This window comes from Balaenoptera physalus (assembly GCF_965194825.1).
Source record: "Balaenoptera physalus genome assembly, chromosome: 1".
Lineage (NCBI taxonomy): Eukaryota > Metazoa > Chordata > Mammalia > Artiodactyla > Balaenopteridae > Balaenoptera > Balaenoptera physalus.
In genome coordinates, this window is record NC_138882.1 from 3,679,252 (window position 1) to 3,696,459 (window position 17,208).

At 40.8% G+C, this 17,208-nt stretch overlaps 1 long non-coding RNA gene and 1 pseudogene across 2 annotated transcripts in view; both read right to left on the bottom strand.

Annotated features, from left to right (window-relative positions):
- Positions 1 to 17,208, bottom strand: part of LOC309643287 (HIG1 domain family member 1A, mitochondrial-like) — a 388,991-nt pseudogene that overhangs the window by 109,671 nt on the left and 262,112 nt on the right. The window lies entirely within an intron of this gene.
- Positions 7,885 to 15,942, bottom strand: LOC309643321. The gene is made up of 2 exons (XR_014253685.1): positions 12,709 to 15,942; positions 7,885 to 12,678 (listed from the first exon to the last, which is right to left on the bottom strand). It is a non-coding gene; the product is annotated as an uncharacterized lncRNA (long non-coding RNA).

Sequence of the window (17,208 nt, forward strand, 5' to 3'; positions counted from 1 at the left end):
GTCCCCTCGAGTGGTCGTTCAAATCATATAATGTACAGGAAAGTGTTTTATAAAGTTCGAAGCAAAAATGAGCTTTCATGATGCAGGCATTTAAAAAGTATTTGTGGGTGAGGAACACAGGCGTTTTGTGAAGGTGCCCTGTGTGTATGTAGAAGGCTGTCTTAGGCTCTCTGGGGAAGGAGAATGGGACCACGTCTGCATTCAAGAGGAGAATGAACGCATCATCATAAAAGGATGTTGGTGGCTGTTTATCTGTTGAGCATCTTCTTTGTGCCAGGCCAGGGACGAGGGATCTCCATGCAGCCTTACTAAGCGGGAATTGTCGTTCTCACGACAAAGGAGGAAACTCAGGTGCTGGGAGTTTACAGTAATCTTCTACACACACACACACGCACACGCACACACACACACATGCACACACACATGGTCTGTCCATCTCACATTTAAACTTAAGCGTAGCTTTTATCATTATCAGCCAACTGGATTAGTTTCCCTGATGATTTATAGGAATCATATTTTAATGTTCTCATGGTTTAATTTTAACGGTTCTTGTTTTGAGTTTTCATGTTTTAATATTTTTAAACAAATTGGGCGCTCAAGATGATCAGAGTTTCAAATAAAATATCTGGGAGCATGGGTTGTTGGATCTGATATCAAATCTATACTTTAAAAATATGACTGGCTGAGTAAATGAAGCCTAGTTCTTTCCATGTTATATTAAATCTCTGAAATATTGGGCGATTCATGCAGTAGAAGTCCTGTTGTAGAAAAAAACCCTTTCAGTTGTAACTAAAACTTCTTCACGTGACAGCAGTGAGGTGTGCTGTGCTTCTTACTGACAGCATTGCTCTGAGCACTAGAGCTTTCTTTTAACCAGGAGTGATGCACATGTTTTAACACAGTTACCATCTATTAACTAGTAAATTCGGCCACAGCTTTATACTCAGCCCATATGATGTAATAGCTTTAGCTTTCCTAGATTACTTTCTAACTTGGCGTGGGAGATAAGGTACATGGTAAAGGTGAGAATTTTTAGCAAATGCTACACATGCATCTCCTGTATTTCCCTGTGGGAATGTGTTTACATTGATATAAATTGGGTTGCAAATTACGTATCTAGAGGTACCATGTATGTGGTGGAGACCTTGTCATGAGCAAGTCTCAAATATGCATGAAAAAGAGTCTAACTTTTCAAATCATCCTTTGGAACTCCTCATGAATAAAAAAATATATTTAAACAAGCACAGATTGGAGCAGGGCGTGGAAAGTAATGTATGTCTCTCCTTCACACCTGAGGGGCACACACCTCTCTTCAAGTCTGGTCCAGGGATCTTTCCTTGAGGACCAAAGAAAGAGTGATTACTTGTGAGCTAGGGGTCTGGGTGGAGTTTTTCACTTTATCTTCCAAAATTGATTTGCAAAATACTTATTGCTAATATCTAATGAGCGCTTACTATGTATGTATATGCTTACTATGTTTGTGTTTTTTTTGTGAATCGTTTTTTCCAAATCCTCTACTCCATGACGTACTTGGTCTGATTATCCCCATTTTACAGATGAGAAAACCCAGAGGCCATCAGCCTGGTCGAGAGGGGATCTGGAATTGAACCCAGTATTCTGACTCCCAAGCTTTGGCTCTTAGCCATAACTGCTCACCTATAACATCAGTGTGAATACTGAAAAAAAAAAAAAAAATACACAGCAAAAAGATTAACGCTAAAAGGAAAGATAAACGTGGGAGACAGACAAACATTTACTCCTGCTTCACATCCTTTCCCGGGTCAGTGTTGGCTTGTCCCCTTCTTAAATCTTTGGTTTTCTCCTTGACGGTTTCTACCCCAGGGACTGTCATATAAATACCTCCTCCAAAGCAGAATAATGCTGGGGATGAGGCTCTGCTTGGGCACCACCAAAGTGAAGGTTTCTGTGAAGTAAGCCCTCTCTGTTTTGGAAGGGACCGTGATTTTCCCTGAAATAATGCATGTGGTGCCAGTGGCGGGAGAACACGGATTGGCCCACTGTGGGAGAGAAGCAAAGATATGGCCACCAACTGGTGTAAGAGGAGCCACAGAGGTTAGGTCCCTGGACAAGTGTTGCTTGATAGTTCTGTGGGGTGGGGAAAGGGGCAGGTTTGGGGCATGCCAGGGGCGGAGGGAAGGAAGCAGACGATTCCATTGCTATGGAAGCAGAACCAGCCACGGGCTGATAGTCTTTGGCAGCAGGAAATTGGACGTTATTTCTGGAGAGCACTTCCTGTCCAGAAAGGAAGGACTTATCCACTTTGCACATTTCCCCACGTGCAGGAGGGGCTTCCTAAGAGGGAAACACTGTTGTGTGGACCCCACGTCTGTGTGTTCAGCAGGGCTCTGTGAAAGCAGTGGCTGCCCAGGAAGCCCCGTGGGGACTCACACCCAGGAGAGAGGGGGGCGAACGTTCTCACTCCCCTCCACACGTGTCAGCCCACACCATCAATTTGTCGTTAAGCTAACTGACCACTAATTTTGTCTGGACTGTCATCTGCTGGAATTCTCTAAGCTTTAGACACACAGAATTCAGATGGTCCCTGTGTGAGCTGGGGTTCTGAACCAGGAGGCTCTGGCCAGCCCCAGACAATCCTTCCAGACCCAGCTTATCCCTTCCACCCCAGGAAGCCTTGAAGAATATTGGTGGAGGGATTACCAGAGGCCCCTGCGTGGTTCGGGCTGGGTGAACGCGCAGGCAGATACTGTGTGTGGCTGTTTCTAGGGGACCAGATCTTACCTCTTCTGCCTCCTTGATACTGTGCCCTTGTCCCTTCTCATCAGACACCCCCTTTCCCATCTGAAATGTAGCAAAGCCCCATCCTCATCCTTTCTAAGTACAGCCTTGCTCCGTTGGGTTATAACTAGCTGGGAGGTTTCACGGACCACTCATTTTTATTGGACACTAACTTTGGGGGCCAAATTGTGTCTCCCAAAGATCACAAACACCACGCACGTCACCAAACTAAAGCTGAAAGTTTTGAGACAAGTGCTTGATCCAAAGCAAGGAGCAAAGTACAAAGTCAGGGTTGTCGCATCACACTTCATGTATTATTAAAATCAACTTGTCGAAATAACCTTGAAATGCTCATAGAATTATTTTTATATTACCACAAAAAGGAATATGGAACCTCATGGATTTTTTTGTAATGTATTTTATTCACCTCGTTCTATTTTTTGTTTTACACAAGCGTTTTCCCTCGTCTTTCATGCAGACAGATGGTCTCCGCTCTGAGCAGGGGCTCCATCCTCTGCGTTGCTATGCTACAAAATGCATCCTATCTGCCTTCTCTCTCTGTTGTATCCCGTTTCCGTTCAACAACTCAAAATAACTAGCCGAGTGCTTCAACATGCTACTTCCTCCTTTCTACAGAGTTGAATATCTATCAAGTATCTTCCTGGGCTTCCTATCTCTTCCTGTTACAGCCTTGAAAAAAATGTGTTTGCCCCAAATTGATTTCCCTCATCACTTCCTATTTACATCAACCCTCTCATTGCTAAGGCAGGCAAAACATACAGCAGTGACTCATGCAGCTGTTGGCCCATAGGAAAAAAAAATGGGTCAGCCAATTGTGATGTTTGAAACCAAGATTTCTTTATTGCGATCAGGCGTGGGGTCTCTGTTTGTCCTTTTTATCTTGACATTGTTTCCCAACAGATACTAGAAAGTAAAAAAATAAAAAATGAAAACTAACCAACCAAACAAACATCAAAGCAGCTCTCTTCTCACTTCTGGCCTTAAGGAAGAGGATAATAAACTGGACAATTCTTACAAAATAAGAGGCAAGGAGAGGAGATGAAATGTTCTTCTGTATTTTGAAAATAGGAAGTTTTCAAATTTAAAGAGAAAAATCCCTCAAAAAAAAAAAAAAAAAGAAAAAACAAAAAGAAATGCTTTTAAAGGCTGTAGGTCACGTTGGGGGTTTCTCTCTCTTGTTTAAGCTCTAGGACATTAGATTCACTTTTGGATTCTTTCAAAACTCATTTCACGGCCCCTTAATTCACACCATTTTTCTTGTCCCTAGCAGTCACAAATCTCAAATAATTAAAGTCGGCCCCACTAAGAAATCAGTGGATGTGGGATGGAGAGGTGGTAATGTGGAATTCGGAGCAGTTGGGGAAAATGTATTCATCCTTCCTGGCTCTTGAGTGAGTTCAAATTCCAATTTCTGAAGGAGAAGCTAATGTCAAGTGGGGAAGCAAGTGTGTATTTGAAAATTCAGAGAACACATGTGATTCACGTTAGTGTTATTTTTCCTGATTTGAAAAATGAGGGTGCCGCAACGTTGCCTGTTTTGAAACGAAGTGTAAAACACACAGCATTGGGATGCTACACCGTCACTGTAAATTGAACAGAAGTTTCGGTGACCTTAAATTTATGTGAAGTTGTGCAAAATGTTCTCTTTAGAGGTAGGCACGTTGATCTTTCCCGGGACATTTTGGTTTCTTGGTCAAGTATCCTCCGTGGGGTTGTTGTAGGTTTCTTCCCGCCCTGGCTGGGGCGGGGTTGGGGGATGGTCTTACTTCCATCCACACTGGTGTTCGTGCCCGACTTTGCTGCGTTTGTGTTGGCCTCGTGCCTGGAGAAGGTTCTAACGACGTTTATCAGAACAGATGGTAACTGTGGGCAAGTCCCCCACCACACTCTTTATCTCCACACTCAGAACACTGTGAATTATTGATGCGATCTTGACCACAGGAGAAGCTGAGTCATGGTGAGGACCTGAGTTTCCTGGTACCACTCCTTGGAGGTTTCTGGGACCTCCTGGAAGGTCTACTCCCAGGACCTTATCGGTGTTGCCCGAACACCACACGTCCCCTTGAGCGCTCCGGCTACGTCACGTGTGAGCCAGGACAAGGTGAAGCGGGGACTCAGGCGACGGCAGTGTCAGGTGGGACCCAATGGAAAGCAGTGGGATGAGCTCTGTCTGCCTTTATCATCGATTGTGCAGGGCTATGCGTGTTCACGGGGGTCTGAAGGTGCTTGCTAGACAGATACTGGTGTTCTTGGCCTGGTCAGATAAAAACGTAGATAGAGGATGGCGATGTGGAGATGTTAAGTTCATATGTATGTATATATGTGTATGTATGTATATGTGTGTATATATATTTATGTGTGTAGGTATATATATGTAAATATATGTATTTATGTATATCCGTGTGTGTATATGTGTATATATGCATGTATGTATGTGTATATATATTTGTGAGAAGTAGTGTGTATATGTGTATATGTGTATATATATGTGTGTATAGTATGTGTGTGTATATGTGTGTATATATATATAATATATGGAGAGAGAGAGAGAAGTAGTTATTAAAAATAATTTAAACCACTCAAAACCATTTTAACTCATTGTTCCAAAATGTGCATCAAATACTACCTTACATGTCATCTTAGTTTATCTCTGGGCAAAAATCATCTGATATCACTGATATGTGGAATGTAAAGTATGATATAAATGAGCTTATTTACAAAACAAAAATAGATTCACAGACATAGAAAACAAACCTATGGTTACCAAAGGGGAAAGATGGGGGGGAAGCATACATTAGGAGTTTGGGATTAACATATACACACTACTACATATAAAATAGATAACCAACAAGGACCTACTGTATAGTACAGGGAACTATGCTCATTATCTTGTAATAACCTATAAGGGAAAAGAATCTGAAAAAGAATATACTGAATCACTGCATCACTTTGCTGTACACCTGAAACTAACACAACATTATAAATTAGCTATACTTCAATACAAAAAATTTAGATACAATAACTCTCTTCCATTAGATGTTTTAAAAATATTTAAAGGGTTGCAATACTATAAATTTCATCAGATCTCCAGGTTGTTTTTTTTTATCTTGAGATTGAGAGTCCCTTGTCCTCTGATTCACATCATACTTAGAAAAATAAACAATAGATTCAAGGAAAAAGAAATTCATTTTTGGAACTTCTGTTCTGAGGGCTCGGGAACATACCGTCCACCTTCGTCATCCCCCTCGGAGTATTTCATCATGTCATTTTAAACCATGAGTACTTAAAATCCCTTCCCCTCTTGACCATGGTGCACATTCCAGGCGAGACAGTGAGTCCGCAGTGAGAATCGGAGCTGCCTGGCATGTGAGGGGAGGAGCAGCCTGAACTACGTAGACCGTTGGGCACAACATTGGTGACTGGGTGTGATGGCTTATGTCTAAAATTCATGCAGCTGGTATAAGGATTGATACCGGAGTCTTTTTTTTTTTTTTCCCATTTAACTAAGTTTTGTTATTTCTCTTAATACTGGAGTAAAGCACGTTCATTGCAGAAATCTTAAAAAGGCTCAGGGTGAGAAACACACCTTATCGATCCATCACCACCAGGAACACTGTGGTGCGTTTCTTCTCCCTCCTGTCTTCCTTCCTTTGGGGTATGATTGCTCGGCAGATGGTTTTCTAGCTGCTCTTTTGCTACTTATGAATGGTTTTCCATGTAATTAAGTATCTTAAATGCTGATTGACAATAGCTGCATTTATATCTCATATACAAATAACTTTGGTTACTTGCCCAAAGGGTAAATTCATTCTACTTTTAAAAATAGCTACAAATTTTATTATGAAATAATACAAGATTGTGAGAAAGGCAGATTTTGTATCTGGTCCCCACCCACCTCTTCCTTCTGATACCTCCCCTTCTCCCGGCGTACAGCACATACTACACCCTCAGGGAGGGGGTCTGTTCAGGCTCACTTCTTCCAGAACAATAAGACGCTTGAAAATCAGACCTTTCTCCTGAACTCAGTTGACACTTTTATTTTAGGGCATTCTTCAGAAATTCTACTCTTTCCTAGATATTTTCATTTCAAAGGGGAGACTGAAAATGCAGAGAAGCAGATCTCTCACTAAATTTTAGATAGTACATCCTCAGCGTATGCACGGCAGGCATCCTTTGGAGGAGACGTACCACTCTGTCAACGTTTGTGGCCAGCTCTGTTTAGGGACCGTGATTGTTTCCCGATTATCTCATAATTTTGGTACCTCTCTCCCCAGTAATATGGTCAGTTCCTTTTTTTTTTTTTTTTCTGTGCCATATGACTTTATTCTTTTAAATTAATTTTTATTGGAGTTCAGTTGCTTTACAATGTTGTGTTACAGTTCCTTTAATAGAGGTCCAAGGAGGGAAATTTCTTGTCCCTGTTCAATGCTTAATACGATTCTCGGAATGTTGCCAATAATGATGGTGACGATGACGATGACAAAGACGATTATAGAAAGCAGTTCACTTAATTGGAGTGGTCAGATAGGCACTCAGACTTGAGACTGTGAGATGTGTCCAGTCTCAGCAAGGAAGGGATATTCCTTCTAATACTATACCCAGGGCACGAGTCACATGGAGGAAGGCCAGTGGAGGCGAATTTATTAGGCAAATTTGCCTGATGAAAGAGAGATTGGGTGATATTAAGCAGAATAGTTAGGCTTCTGTCTAAGGTTAGGACATCTTGGGTACATGAAGTAAATTTTGAGATAATATACCGCAGAGTCATAATGCTGTCAGAATTTTTAATGAGCCTGGCATTCTTTTCTGTTGAACCATATCCAGTGAAACAGATAACCCTGGTCGTCAGAGGCATGTTTCCACGACTGGAAAATGAGTAACTCTCTCTGTTAAGTAACGGAGATAAGAACAAGCCTGACGTCACACGCCTTGGCCATTCCTGCTCCTCTCCTGAAAGCGTTTTTTGTCTTCTGACAAACTCTTACCCATCCTTCAAATCCAATTCAAATATCCTTTCAAACACTTACCGATGCCCCAGCCTAACTCTGTGAACCCTAAGTCTTCCACTTCAGTGTTTTCACAACATTCTTGATCTTTTTTTTAAAAAAACTTTTAATTTTATATTGGAGTATAGCCGACAGTTTCAGGTGCACAGCAAAGAGACTCAGCCACACATATACACGTATCCATTCTCCCCCAAACTCCCCTCCCATCCAGGCTGCCACATAACATTGAGCAGAGTCCCCTGTGTTATACAGAAGGCCCTTGTTGGTTATCCATTTTAAATATAGCGCTGTGTACAACAACATTCTTGTTCTGTGTTCACAAATATTTAATTATCACATGTAGGCATCATGCTGTCATTGAATGTCCCCCAGCCCCACTGTCCTGCGAACTCATCAGGTGTAGGGGCCATGCTCTGTTTTGCCGTGCATGCGGGGGACTTACCACCATCCATCGCCCATAGTAGGGATACAACAAATTTTATCAAGTGAGTGAATGATGTTCCCTAAACCATGTTGCAAGTTTCTGATGAAGCCAGTAAAGCCCAGTACAGAGATGGGGTTCATTCTGCTCTCTTTCTTGGGCTGTTTCGGTCAGGATGCACACACAGATTGGGGTATTTAGCCTCAGCGTGTGACTAATAAGGCCGTGTTTTCCTTGTCGCCCATCCTTTGCCTTAGATCCCCCCCTCGAAGCCTAAAGGCCAGTTTCCTATTTCTAAGCATACTGAGCCCGTTCCTACCACAGAGGCCTTTTCTCTTTCGGTTCCCTCTGGCTGGAATAATTTTCCTCCAGTTGTTTGCATGACTCAAATCGTCACTCCATTATGTCTCATATCCTCAAAGACCTCCCCTCTCAACTCATTCTCTCTATCCCGATTTAGATTTCTGTATAACACTTACACTGTTTGCTATTACAAGGCACACTTTGTACCTACATGTTTCTTGTTGGTATCCTCTCCTAGAGTATATCCTCAGGGACATGGACTGTTTGTTTGTTTTTTTTCATTGCTCCATCCTCAGCACAGACCACAATGTGTAGTTTAAGGTAGCTTGTAATTAAATATTTGTTGAATGTTCAGTGAGCTTGCCTGCTCTGTCTGGGTCTGAGAACCGGGTGACAGCTTAGATGAACTGAGTTTGCACTGGTATGCAAAAGACGATTTTCTTTCAAGAAGAAAAGTGAAGGAATTTTTTTATTGTAGAATAAAAATCATGGAAATGTCAATATTTCTCTTAAAAATCCCATTAAGTAACTCTTATTCCAGTTACTTAAGTATGTCCAGTGGTTTTTGACAACAATACAAAAGCAATGCAATGAAAGAAGAGTAGATTTTTTCAACAAATGGTGCTAGAGCGATAGGACATCAGTGGCAGATAAATGAACCTCAGATGAAGCCCCCCAATTATCTCAAAATGTATCATGCAAAATAGGAAATGAAAATCTATCAAACCTTCAGAAAAAACATAGGAGAAAAATTTTGGAACCTAGGGCTAGGCAAAGAATTTATAGACGTGACACCCAAAGAACAATTCATAAAAGGAAAAATTGAGAAATTGGACCTCATCATAGTGAAAAACATTTGTTTTGTAAAAGACCCCATGAAGAAGATGAAAAGATAAGCTACAGATTGGGGAGAAAATATTTGCAAATCTCATATCTGACAAGTGCCTTGTACCTACACTACGTAAAGGCCTCTCAAAACTCAACAGTAAAAAACAAAAAGCCAAAAAGAACACACACTTGAACAATCCAATTAGAAAACAGACACAAGATATGAAAAAGGGTATACAGATGGCAGATAAGCACATGAAAAGGTGTTCAACATCATTAGTCATTAGGGAAATGCAAATTAAAATTATAGCGAGATATCATTACACAACTATCAAAATGGCTAAATTAAAAGATAGTGACTACCCCGAATGCCGACGGGAATGAGAAACTGGATGGCTCATACCTTGCTGGTTGGAATATTCGATAGTGCCTCTGCTCTGGAGAAGAGTTTGACAGGATTTTTTTTTTTTTTTTTAAACTACACATGCACTTATCATATAACCCAGAATTTTCACTCTTGGACATTTATCCCAGAGAAATGAAAACTTATCTTCATGTAAAAATCTGCACGTGAATATTCATAGAAGCTTTACTTATGATAGCCCCAAAATGAAAATAACCCAAAGTCCTTCAACAGTTGATGGTTAAACCAACCGTGGTAGCACTTCCAGGCCATGGAATGGTCCTTGGCAATAAAAGGGAATAAACCACTGATGTTTGGATGGATCTTGGGGGAATTTTTCTGAATTAAAAAAATGACATTCTGTATGATTCTGTTTAGGTAACAGTATTAAAACAACAAAATTATAATGATGAAGAACAGATTAGTGGCTGTCAAAGTTCAGGGAAGGGGAGGGAGGAAGGAGTTGTTAAGGAATGAAGGGGTGGGATAGGGGAGGCTTTGCTGTTCCGGGTTTTGATTATGGTAGTGATTACACAAATGTGCATACGTGATAAGATTGCATATAACTACACACACACACGTAAACCAGTGCATATAAAACTGGTGAAATCGGAAGAGCGTGACTCTAATTTAGAGCCGAGGGACTAAAAGCAGGAGAATTAGTTTGTCAATCAGCTTATTTGGGTGTTACAGAGACCCAGCAAGAGATGCACATCTTTGCAAAATGGCACCTACCTAGATACGAAAGAGGAAATTTCCTGCTAGCGTGTTGGTTTCCCAGGGCTGCTGCAGCAAATTACTACAAATTGGGTGGTTTAAAACACCAAAGTTTATTCTCTCACAGTGCTTGAGGCTAGAAGTTTGAAAGCAGGGTGCTGACGCTTGGCGTCTCTCTTTCTCTGTGTCTTTCCTCTTATAAAGACACCAGTTGTTGGATTAGGGCCCATCCTAATCTAGTCTGACCTCATCTTAACTTGATTCCATCTGCAAAGACCCTATTTCCAAATAAGGTCACAGTTAGAGGTACTGGGGTTTGGGACTTGAATACATCTTTTCGAGGGACACCATTCAACCCCCAATGGCTGTCATTTTTTTCTTTAGAAACGTAATAAAGGACAAAATCTTGTACCAATCTTAAGGTAACATGGATCTATTAGTTGTGGCCAGGTATTACCTTAGAAAACATGCGTGTCTGTGTACATGGAAAGTATCGGTGGCCATTTGCTGGTTTGGGGGAGTAGTAAGGGAAAGTACAGTCAACACCCCCTCCCTGGAAAGCGAGGACAGCATCTATATTGCTAGGATTCTTCCCAGTTTTCTCTGCTTCAACACCTATTACCCAGGTCACAGAGCCTGTGAATAACAAATTCAAGATACAGTGTTTCTGTGATTCAAACTCAGTTTGCCCCAAAGGAAAATGCTTTTCTTTGTGGACACGTTTGAGCATGTGACAGTCTAGCCAGTATCACTGCTTACTTTGTGTTTGAGCCAATACAGGCATTCATTTTAGGTAAACACCGTTTATAAGGTGAAAAATGGGGATAAAACATGTCTTACACTACGATGCTTCTAACTGGGGCAGGAAATCAAATCAAGAGCCTGAAGCACATTCCTTCTGGAAAATCTGTTAAAGGAAGGAAGTTCCCTGAGGGATTTTTTAATCCTCCTGCACAGGACTTTTTTTTTTTTTTTTTCTTGAGGGTCATTCAAAAAAAATCTGTACACACTGCCCTGTAGGGCACTTATGACACGCTTGGGGAAAATTTATAATGCTGCAGCAGTAAGATGCAAAAGGCCCTGTCATGCTAAAAGATAGAGGATCACTGTCTTTGTTGAATAAGAAGAGTTGCATGAAGAAGCAGCAGATGTGCTCAGAGTTTCCAGCTTGTTAGAAAGAGTTAGCAGTGGCAGGGAACAACTTAATTCAAAAGTTCTGCAAACGGGACTAACCCGAAGAAAACAAATTAGGATGCAGCAAGGGAACAGGTTTTTTTTCTTTTTGTAAGGAAAATTGCTTTCTTGTATTTCCAGAACCCAGGAACCAAGAGGCTGGGTCCCGCTGGCTTTCCTGTTGATACTTAGTGGCCTGTGCGTCGATGCATCTCTCACAGCAATGCTAGTTATTTGCATTCATGCCTTCTTTCATTCACTCAAAATTATTTGTAGAGCAGGTGCCAGACGTTTTGCCGGGAAACCACAGTCACAGACTCATATAGGCCACCCAAATCACTAGGGACCACATGACACTCTTAGGCGAGGGGAAGGAGAAGTCAGGGCAGCCAGAGCCCAGGAGAGGAGAGCAAGCTTCGATGGATAGTGGTGGAGATACTGATATTTGGGTTTGACTGAAAAATCCTCTCATCAGTCTTAGTATCAGGATGAGATGGAGTCAGTTGTCTGCTCTGTAGGCAAAACGGGGCTCGAGAGCTGAGTTCAGTAACTGGAGATAAATTTCCCCTCTGCACACTTAAGTTAGAGCGAACGCACTTTGGCCCCTTCATGCCAGACATAATCCTTTCAAAAGCTACCTTGGCTGCTGCGACTAGAGCAGGGCAGCAAGAGTGAAAACAGGAAGGCAGTTTGGAGGACCCTGGTTGGTGGTTCGTAGAGAGAGACGAAAGTGGATGGATTCAGATCTGTTTTGGGGGTGGAGCTGGCAGGCCTCCCTATTGGACTGAGTGGATGTGGTTGGGCAAGAAGAACAGGAGATTTAAAGAGGCCCCCTGGGTCTTTGGCTTGAGCGCCTAGAGGGTGACATTGCCTTTTACTGGGAAATCAAAGACTGGGGAGTGTCAGGTCATGATGGGAAGGGGCACGGCATCTTTGAGGAACTGCAGAAAGAAATATGACTGGAGGCTGGAAATGGGGTGGTTCAAAGGTAGGGTCGTACTTGGACCATCAGGACCTGTCTTTATTTCCAGGGGAAATGAAATTTCTCTCTCTCTCTCTTTCTCTCCCCCTTCCCCTGCCTCTCTCTCTCTCTCTCCTCCGATGATTAGATGTAGTTAAGGTCTTGCTTCTATGCTGTTTTTCTTGTGAAGCTAAACGTCTTAAGTATATTAAGAAATAATTGTATTGTTCCTCTACTTTAAAACAAGTTGCTTCTATGTTATCTTATTCAGTCCTTTTAACAAAATTGAAAAAAAAAACCCCAGAAAGAGATTATTATTATTATTTAATAGTTGAGACAACTGAGCGCAAAGCAGTTCATCCAGAAGATGCTGTGGTGTCGGATGCCGCCCTTCCCTGCTCGCTGGTTGACAGTTACCATGAGGAACCGTGAAGAAAAGGACGTGCTTTGTCTCAGATGGAGAGACTGAAGGGGCACCTGGCAGAAATCTCCAGCAACCTGGAGGGCTCTTCTCCATAAACCGCATGTGTCGTCTGTTGCTCCAAAGAGCACATGCAGAATCCAGCTGGGCAGGTTGACACACGAGACCTGTGGTTAGAGAGACAGGTTGGTGGGTGAGTTGAAGACCCCGAGGTGATCCCACAGTTGCTTAGGTAAGAGACCATGGCATCTTAACGTAAGGATGGGCATAATGGAAGGATGCAGATATCCTGAAATGAGTCAGAACTGGAAAGAGGGCACAGAGAGAAGGAACACTGAGGAGGTAGCCTCGAGAAGGCTTCCTAAGTGACTGGACGGGCGCGCCTGGGATGGAGCAAGAATGTGTGTTTCTAGCTTGGTTCACTGGATAAACGTTCATCAACATAGGAAGTGTACCAGACACACTCTTCTCACCCCAGTTGTAAACATAGGCATATTGTACCCACAGTACCCATTTTCTCAGGATTCCTATACCTAAATATCTCATTCTTAATAAGTTTACTTGTTTTTAATGACAGGATTCAGAAATAATGTGTGTCTCATACAAATGGCCAACAGGCACATGAAAAGATGCTCAACATCGCTAATTATTAGAGAAGTGCAAATCAAAACTACAATGAGGTACCACCTCACACCGGTCAGAATGGCCATCATTAAAAAGTCTACAAATAATGAATGCTGGAGAGGGTGTGGAGAAAAGGGAACCCTCCTACACTGTTCGTGGGAATGTAAATTGGTGCAGCCACTATGGTGAACAGTATGGAGTTTCCTTAAAAAAATTAAAAACAGAGCTACCATATGATCCTGCAATCCCATTCCTGGGCATATATCTGGAGAAAACTATAATTTGAAAAGATACAGGCACCCCAGTGTTCACAGAAGCGCTGTTTACAATAGCCAGGATACGGAAGCAACCTAAATGCCCATCAAGAGATGAATGGATAAAGAAGATGTGGCACATATATACAATGGAATATTACTCAGCCATAAAAAAGAATGAAATAATGCTATTTGCAGCAACATGGATGGACCTAGAGATGATCATACTAAGTGGACTAAGTCAGACAAAGACAAATGCCCTATGATATCGTTTATCTGTGGAATCTAAAATATGACACAAGTGTGAAGTTATCTGTGAAACAGAAACAGACTTACAGACATAGAAAACAAACTATGGTTACCAAAGGGGAAAAGGGTGGGGAATAAATTAGGAGTTTGGGATTAACATGTACATACTACTATGGATAAAGTAGATAAACAAGGACCTACTGTATAGCACAGGGAACTATATTCAATATCCTGTAATAAACCATAATGGAAAAGAATATAAAAAAGTATATATATATGTATGTATAACTGAACCACTGTGCTGTACACCAGAAACTAACACAACATTGTAAATCAACTATACTTCAATTTAAAAAAGAAATAATGTGTGTCTCTTGAAAACAAGAATTTTTCTGTTTTTTTTTTTTTATCACCTGAGACACTAGAGAGATAGCAAACTTTTTTTAATTCTCTTTCCTTTGACCATCCAACTTAGCTCTCTACCCCTTTTAAATGAGGGCTTAAGTAATTCATTGCCAGAATTGTTATTTACGATTAAGATTCACATTTAATTTTTTTCTGCACATGGCACTTTGAACAGGTGCCGAGCAGTACTGAGGTGATGTACCTTATGAATGGAATTCAAGCTCTCTTCATTTGTCTACAAACCTACATAACCGCGGAGATCGACGGCTAATTACAGTAGTCGGCTGTCTCCATTACAAAGTCAATAACAAAGTTAGTGCCCTTTATGGAACACTTCAATATAATTGACATCTGTTTTAAAATCTAGCAGAATAAACTTCCCCTTACTCTCGTATTTATGTGTGTGTTGAAAATAATCAGGGAGATATTGAAAACAAGCCACATGTTCAATGACAACAAACGCTTTTCACAGTCTCTCTGGACACATACTTCATTTGGAGTACACCAGATGATTAATGCAGATTATTTTACAATTTCCACGTGGATAAAAGGATTTCAAATACACTTTCTTCTCACCTCAAGTGCATTGTTGACTGACGTGCACTTCTGGTGTTTATTGCTACCTAAAATAAAAGAGCAGAACATATGTTTGCTGAGACAGCAGTCACAGAGGGGCGAGACAGCGGGTCAGAGCTGGAGAAGATTTATTTCCTCTGGTTACATATTGCACAGTTATTCTTGTATTTATTTGGTTGTTTAGAAGGAAAAGAACAGAAGAGTATTCCTGGAACATTCTCTTCGCCCCAAACATCCAGCGTTCAAGGAAATATGAAGTCAAAAATGTCTGAGAAAGGAAGAATGTTTAAAAACATTCTGGTCAGTAAATGATTACTACTAATAACGGTGCTAATCATGTAAAGAATTTAAAGACAAAGATCAACAAATCTGGTTACACAGGACATGTCTGCTCGTTCGGTCACTTATTCCCCATTTGCATGTTAGAGACCCCAAATAATAATATACTTCTTTTTTTTTAGATACTAATTTTTATTTATTTACTTTAACATTTTAAATTTTATATTGGAGTGTAGTTGGTTTACAATGTTGTGTGAGTTTCAGGTGTACAGCAAAGTGATTAAGTTATACATATTCGAATATATATCTATTCTTTCTCAGATTCTTTTCCCATATAGGTTATTACAAGATATTGACTATACTTCTCTGTGCTACACAGTAGGTTCTTGTTGATTATCTATTATATATATAATAGTGTGTATATGTTAATTCCAGCCTCCTAATTCCACCTTTTCCCTTTGGTAACCATAAGTTTGTTTTCTAAGCCTATGTGTCTCTACTTCTTGACATCTCTCCATCCCTTTTGGGTTTGTTAAAATAGTTACCTTTTAATATTTCATTTAAAAATATTTTTATAATATTCTGAAATATCAATACAGTGGAATTTCTCTGTACCTTCTTTTATTTCATATTTGCTGTCTTGAATTTCCCTTCTTAGAGGGAGTTGACTCATTCTCCGCGGTCACTGATCTGCTAATCTTTATGGCAGATACTGTAATACCTCCCTCTCAGGGACTCAGTGAGCTCAGAATGAGATAATTATGTGACAATGCCTGAAATAGAGCAGTTCTAAGTAAAGATTTTTTCTCCTTCCTTCCTCTCTTCTTTCTTCACTTACTTATTTTCTTATTTCCTTTCTTCATTCTTCCCTAGTTATAAGTCTTAAATCCATTATTCTTGAATATTATCTTTCTCAATTTAAAATTTTGACCATAGGACTTCCCTGGTGGCGCAGTGGTTAAGAATCCGCCTACCAGTGCAGGGGACATGGGTTTGATCCCTGGTCCGGGAAGATCCCACATGCCATGGAACAACTAAGCCTGTGTGCCACAGCTACTGAGCCTGCATTCTAGAGCCTGTGAGCTACAACTACTGAGCCCACGTGCCACAACTACTGAAGTTCATGTGCCTAGAGCCCGTGCTCCGCAACAAGAGAAGCCACTGCAATGAGAAGCCCATGCACCGCAACGAAGAGTAGCCCCCGCTCACCACAACTAGAGAAAGCGCGGAGTCTCAACCACTGCGCCACCAGGGAAGTCCCTGGTATTGTATTTTTAATGTTGATGTCCCTGTGCTCACTGCTAGTATACAGACATACCACTGATTTTGAAAGTTTTTCTTGTATCCTACAATCTTGCTGAACTCATTTATTAGTTCTAGAAGTTGTACTGTAGATTCCTTGAGATTTTTTACATAGACAATCATATTATCTTCAAATAAGGATGGTTTCATTTCTTCCTTTCTGATCTGTATGCCTTTTATTTCTTTTTCTTGCCATATTGCAGTGGGCAGAAGTCCCAGCACTATGTTGAATAACAGTAGCAAGTGTAGAGATTCGTGTCTTTTTCTCAATCTTAGGGGAAGCGTTTAGTCTTTTATTTATTTATTTATTTATATTATTATTAGTAGTATTTTTACTGAAACATTTATTTTCAATAGCTAATGAATCTATCAGTGAGAGAATCAGGTTGACCATACGTCTAGGGGTTTTCAAATTTAAGGAAGCATTTAGTCTTTAGCATTAAGTATAACATTGACTATAGTGTTTAATTTTTATTTTTTGTAGGTACTCTTTATTAAGTTGAGGAAT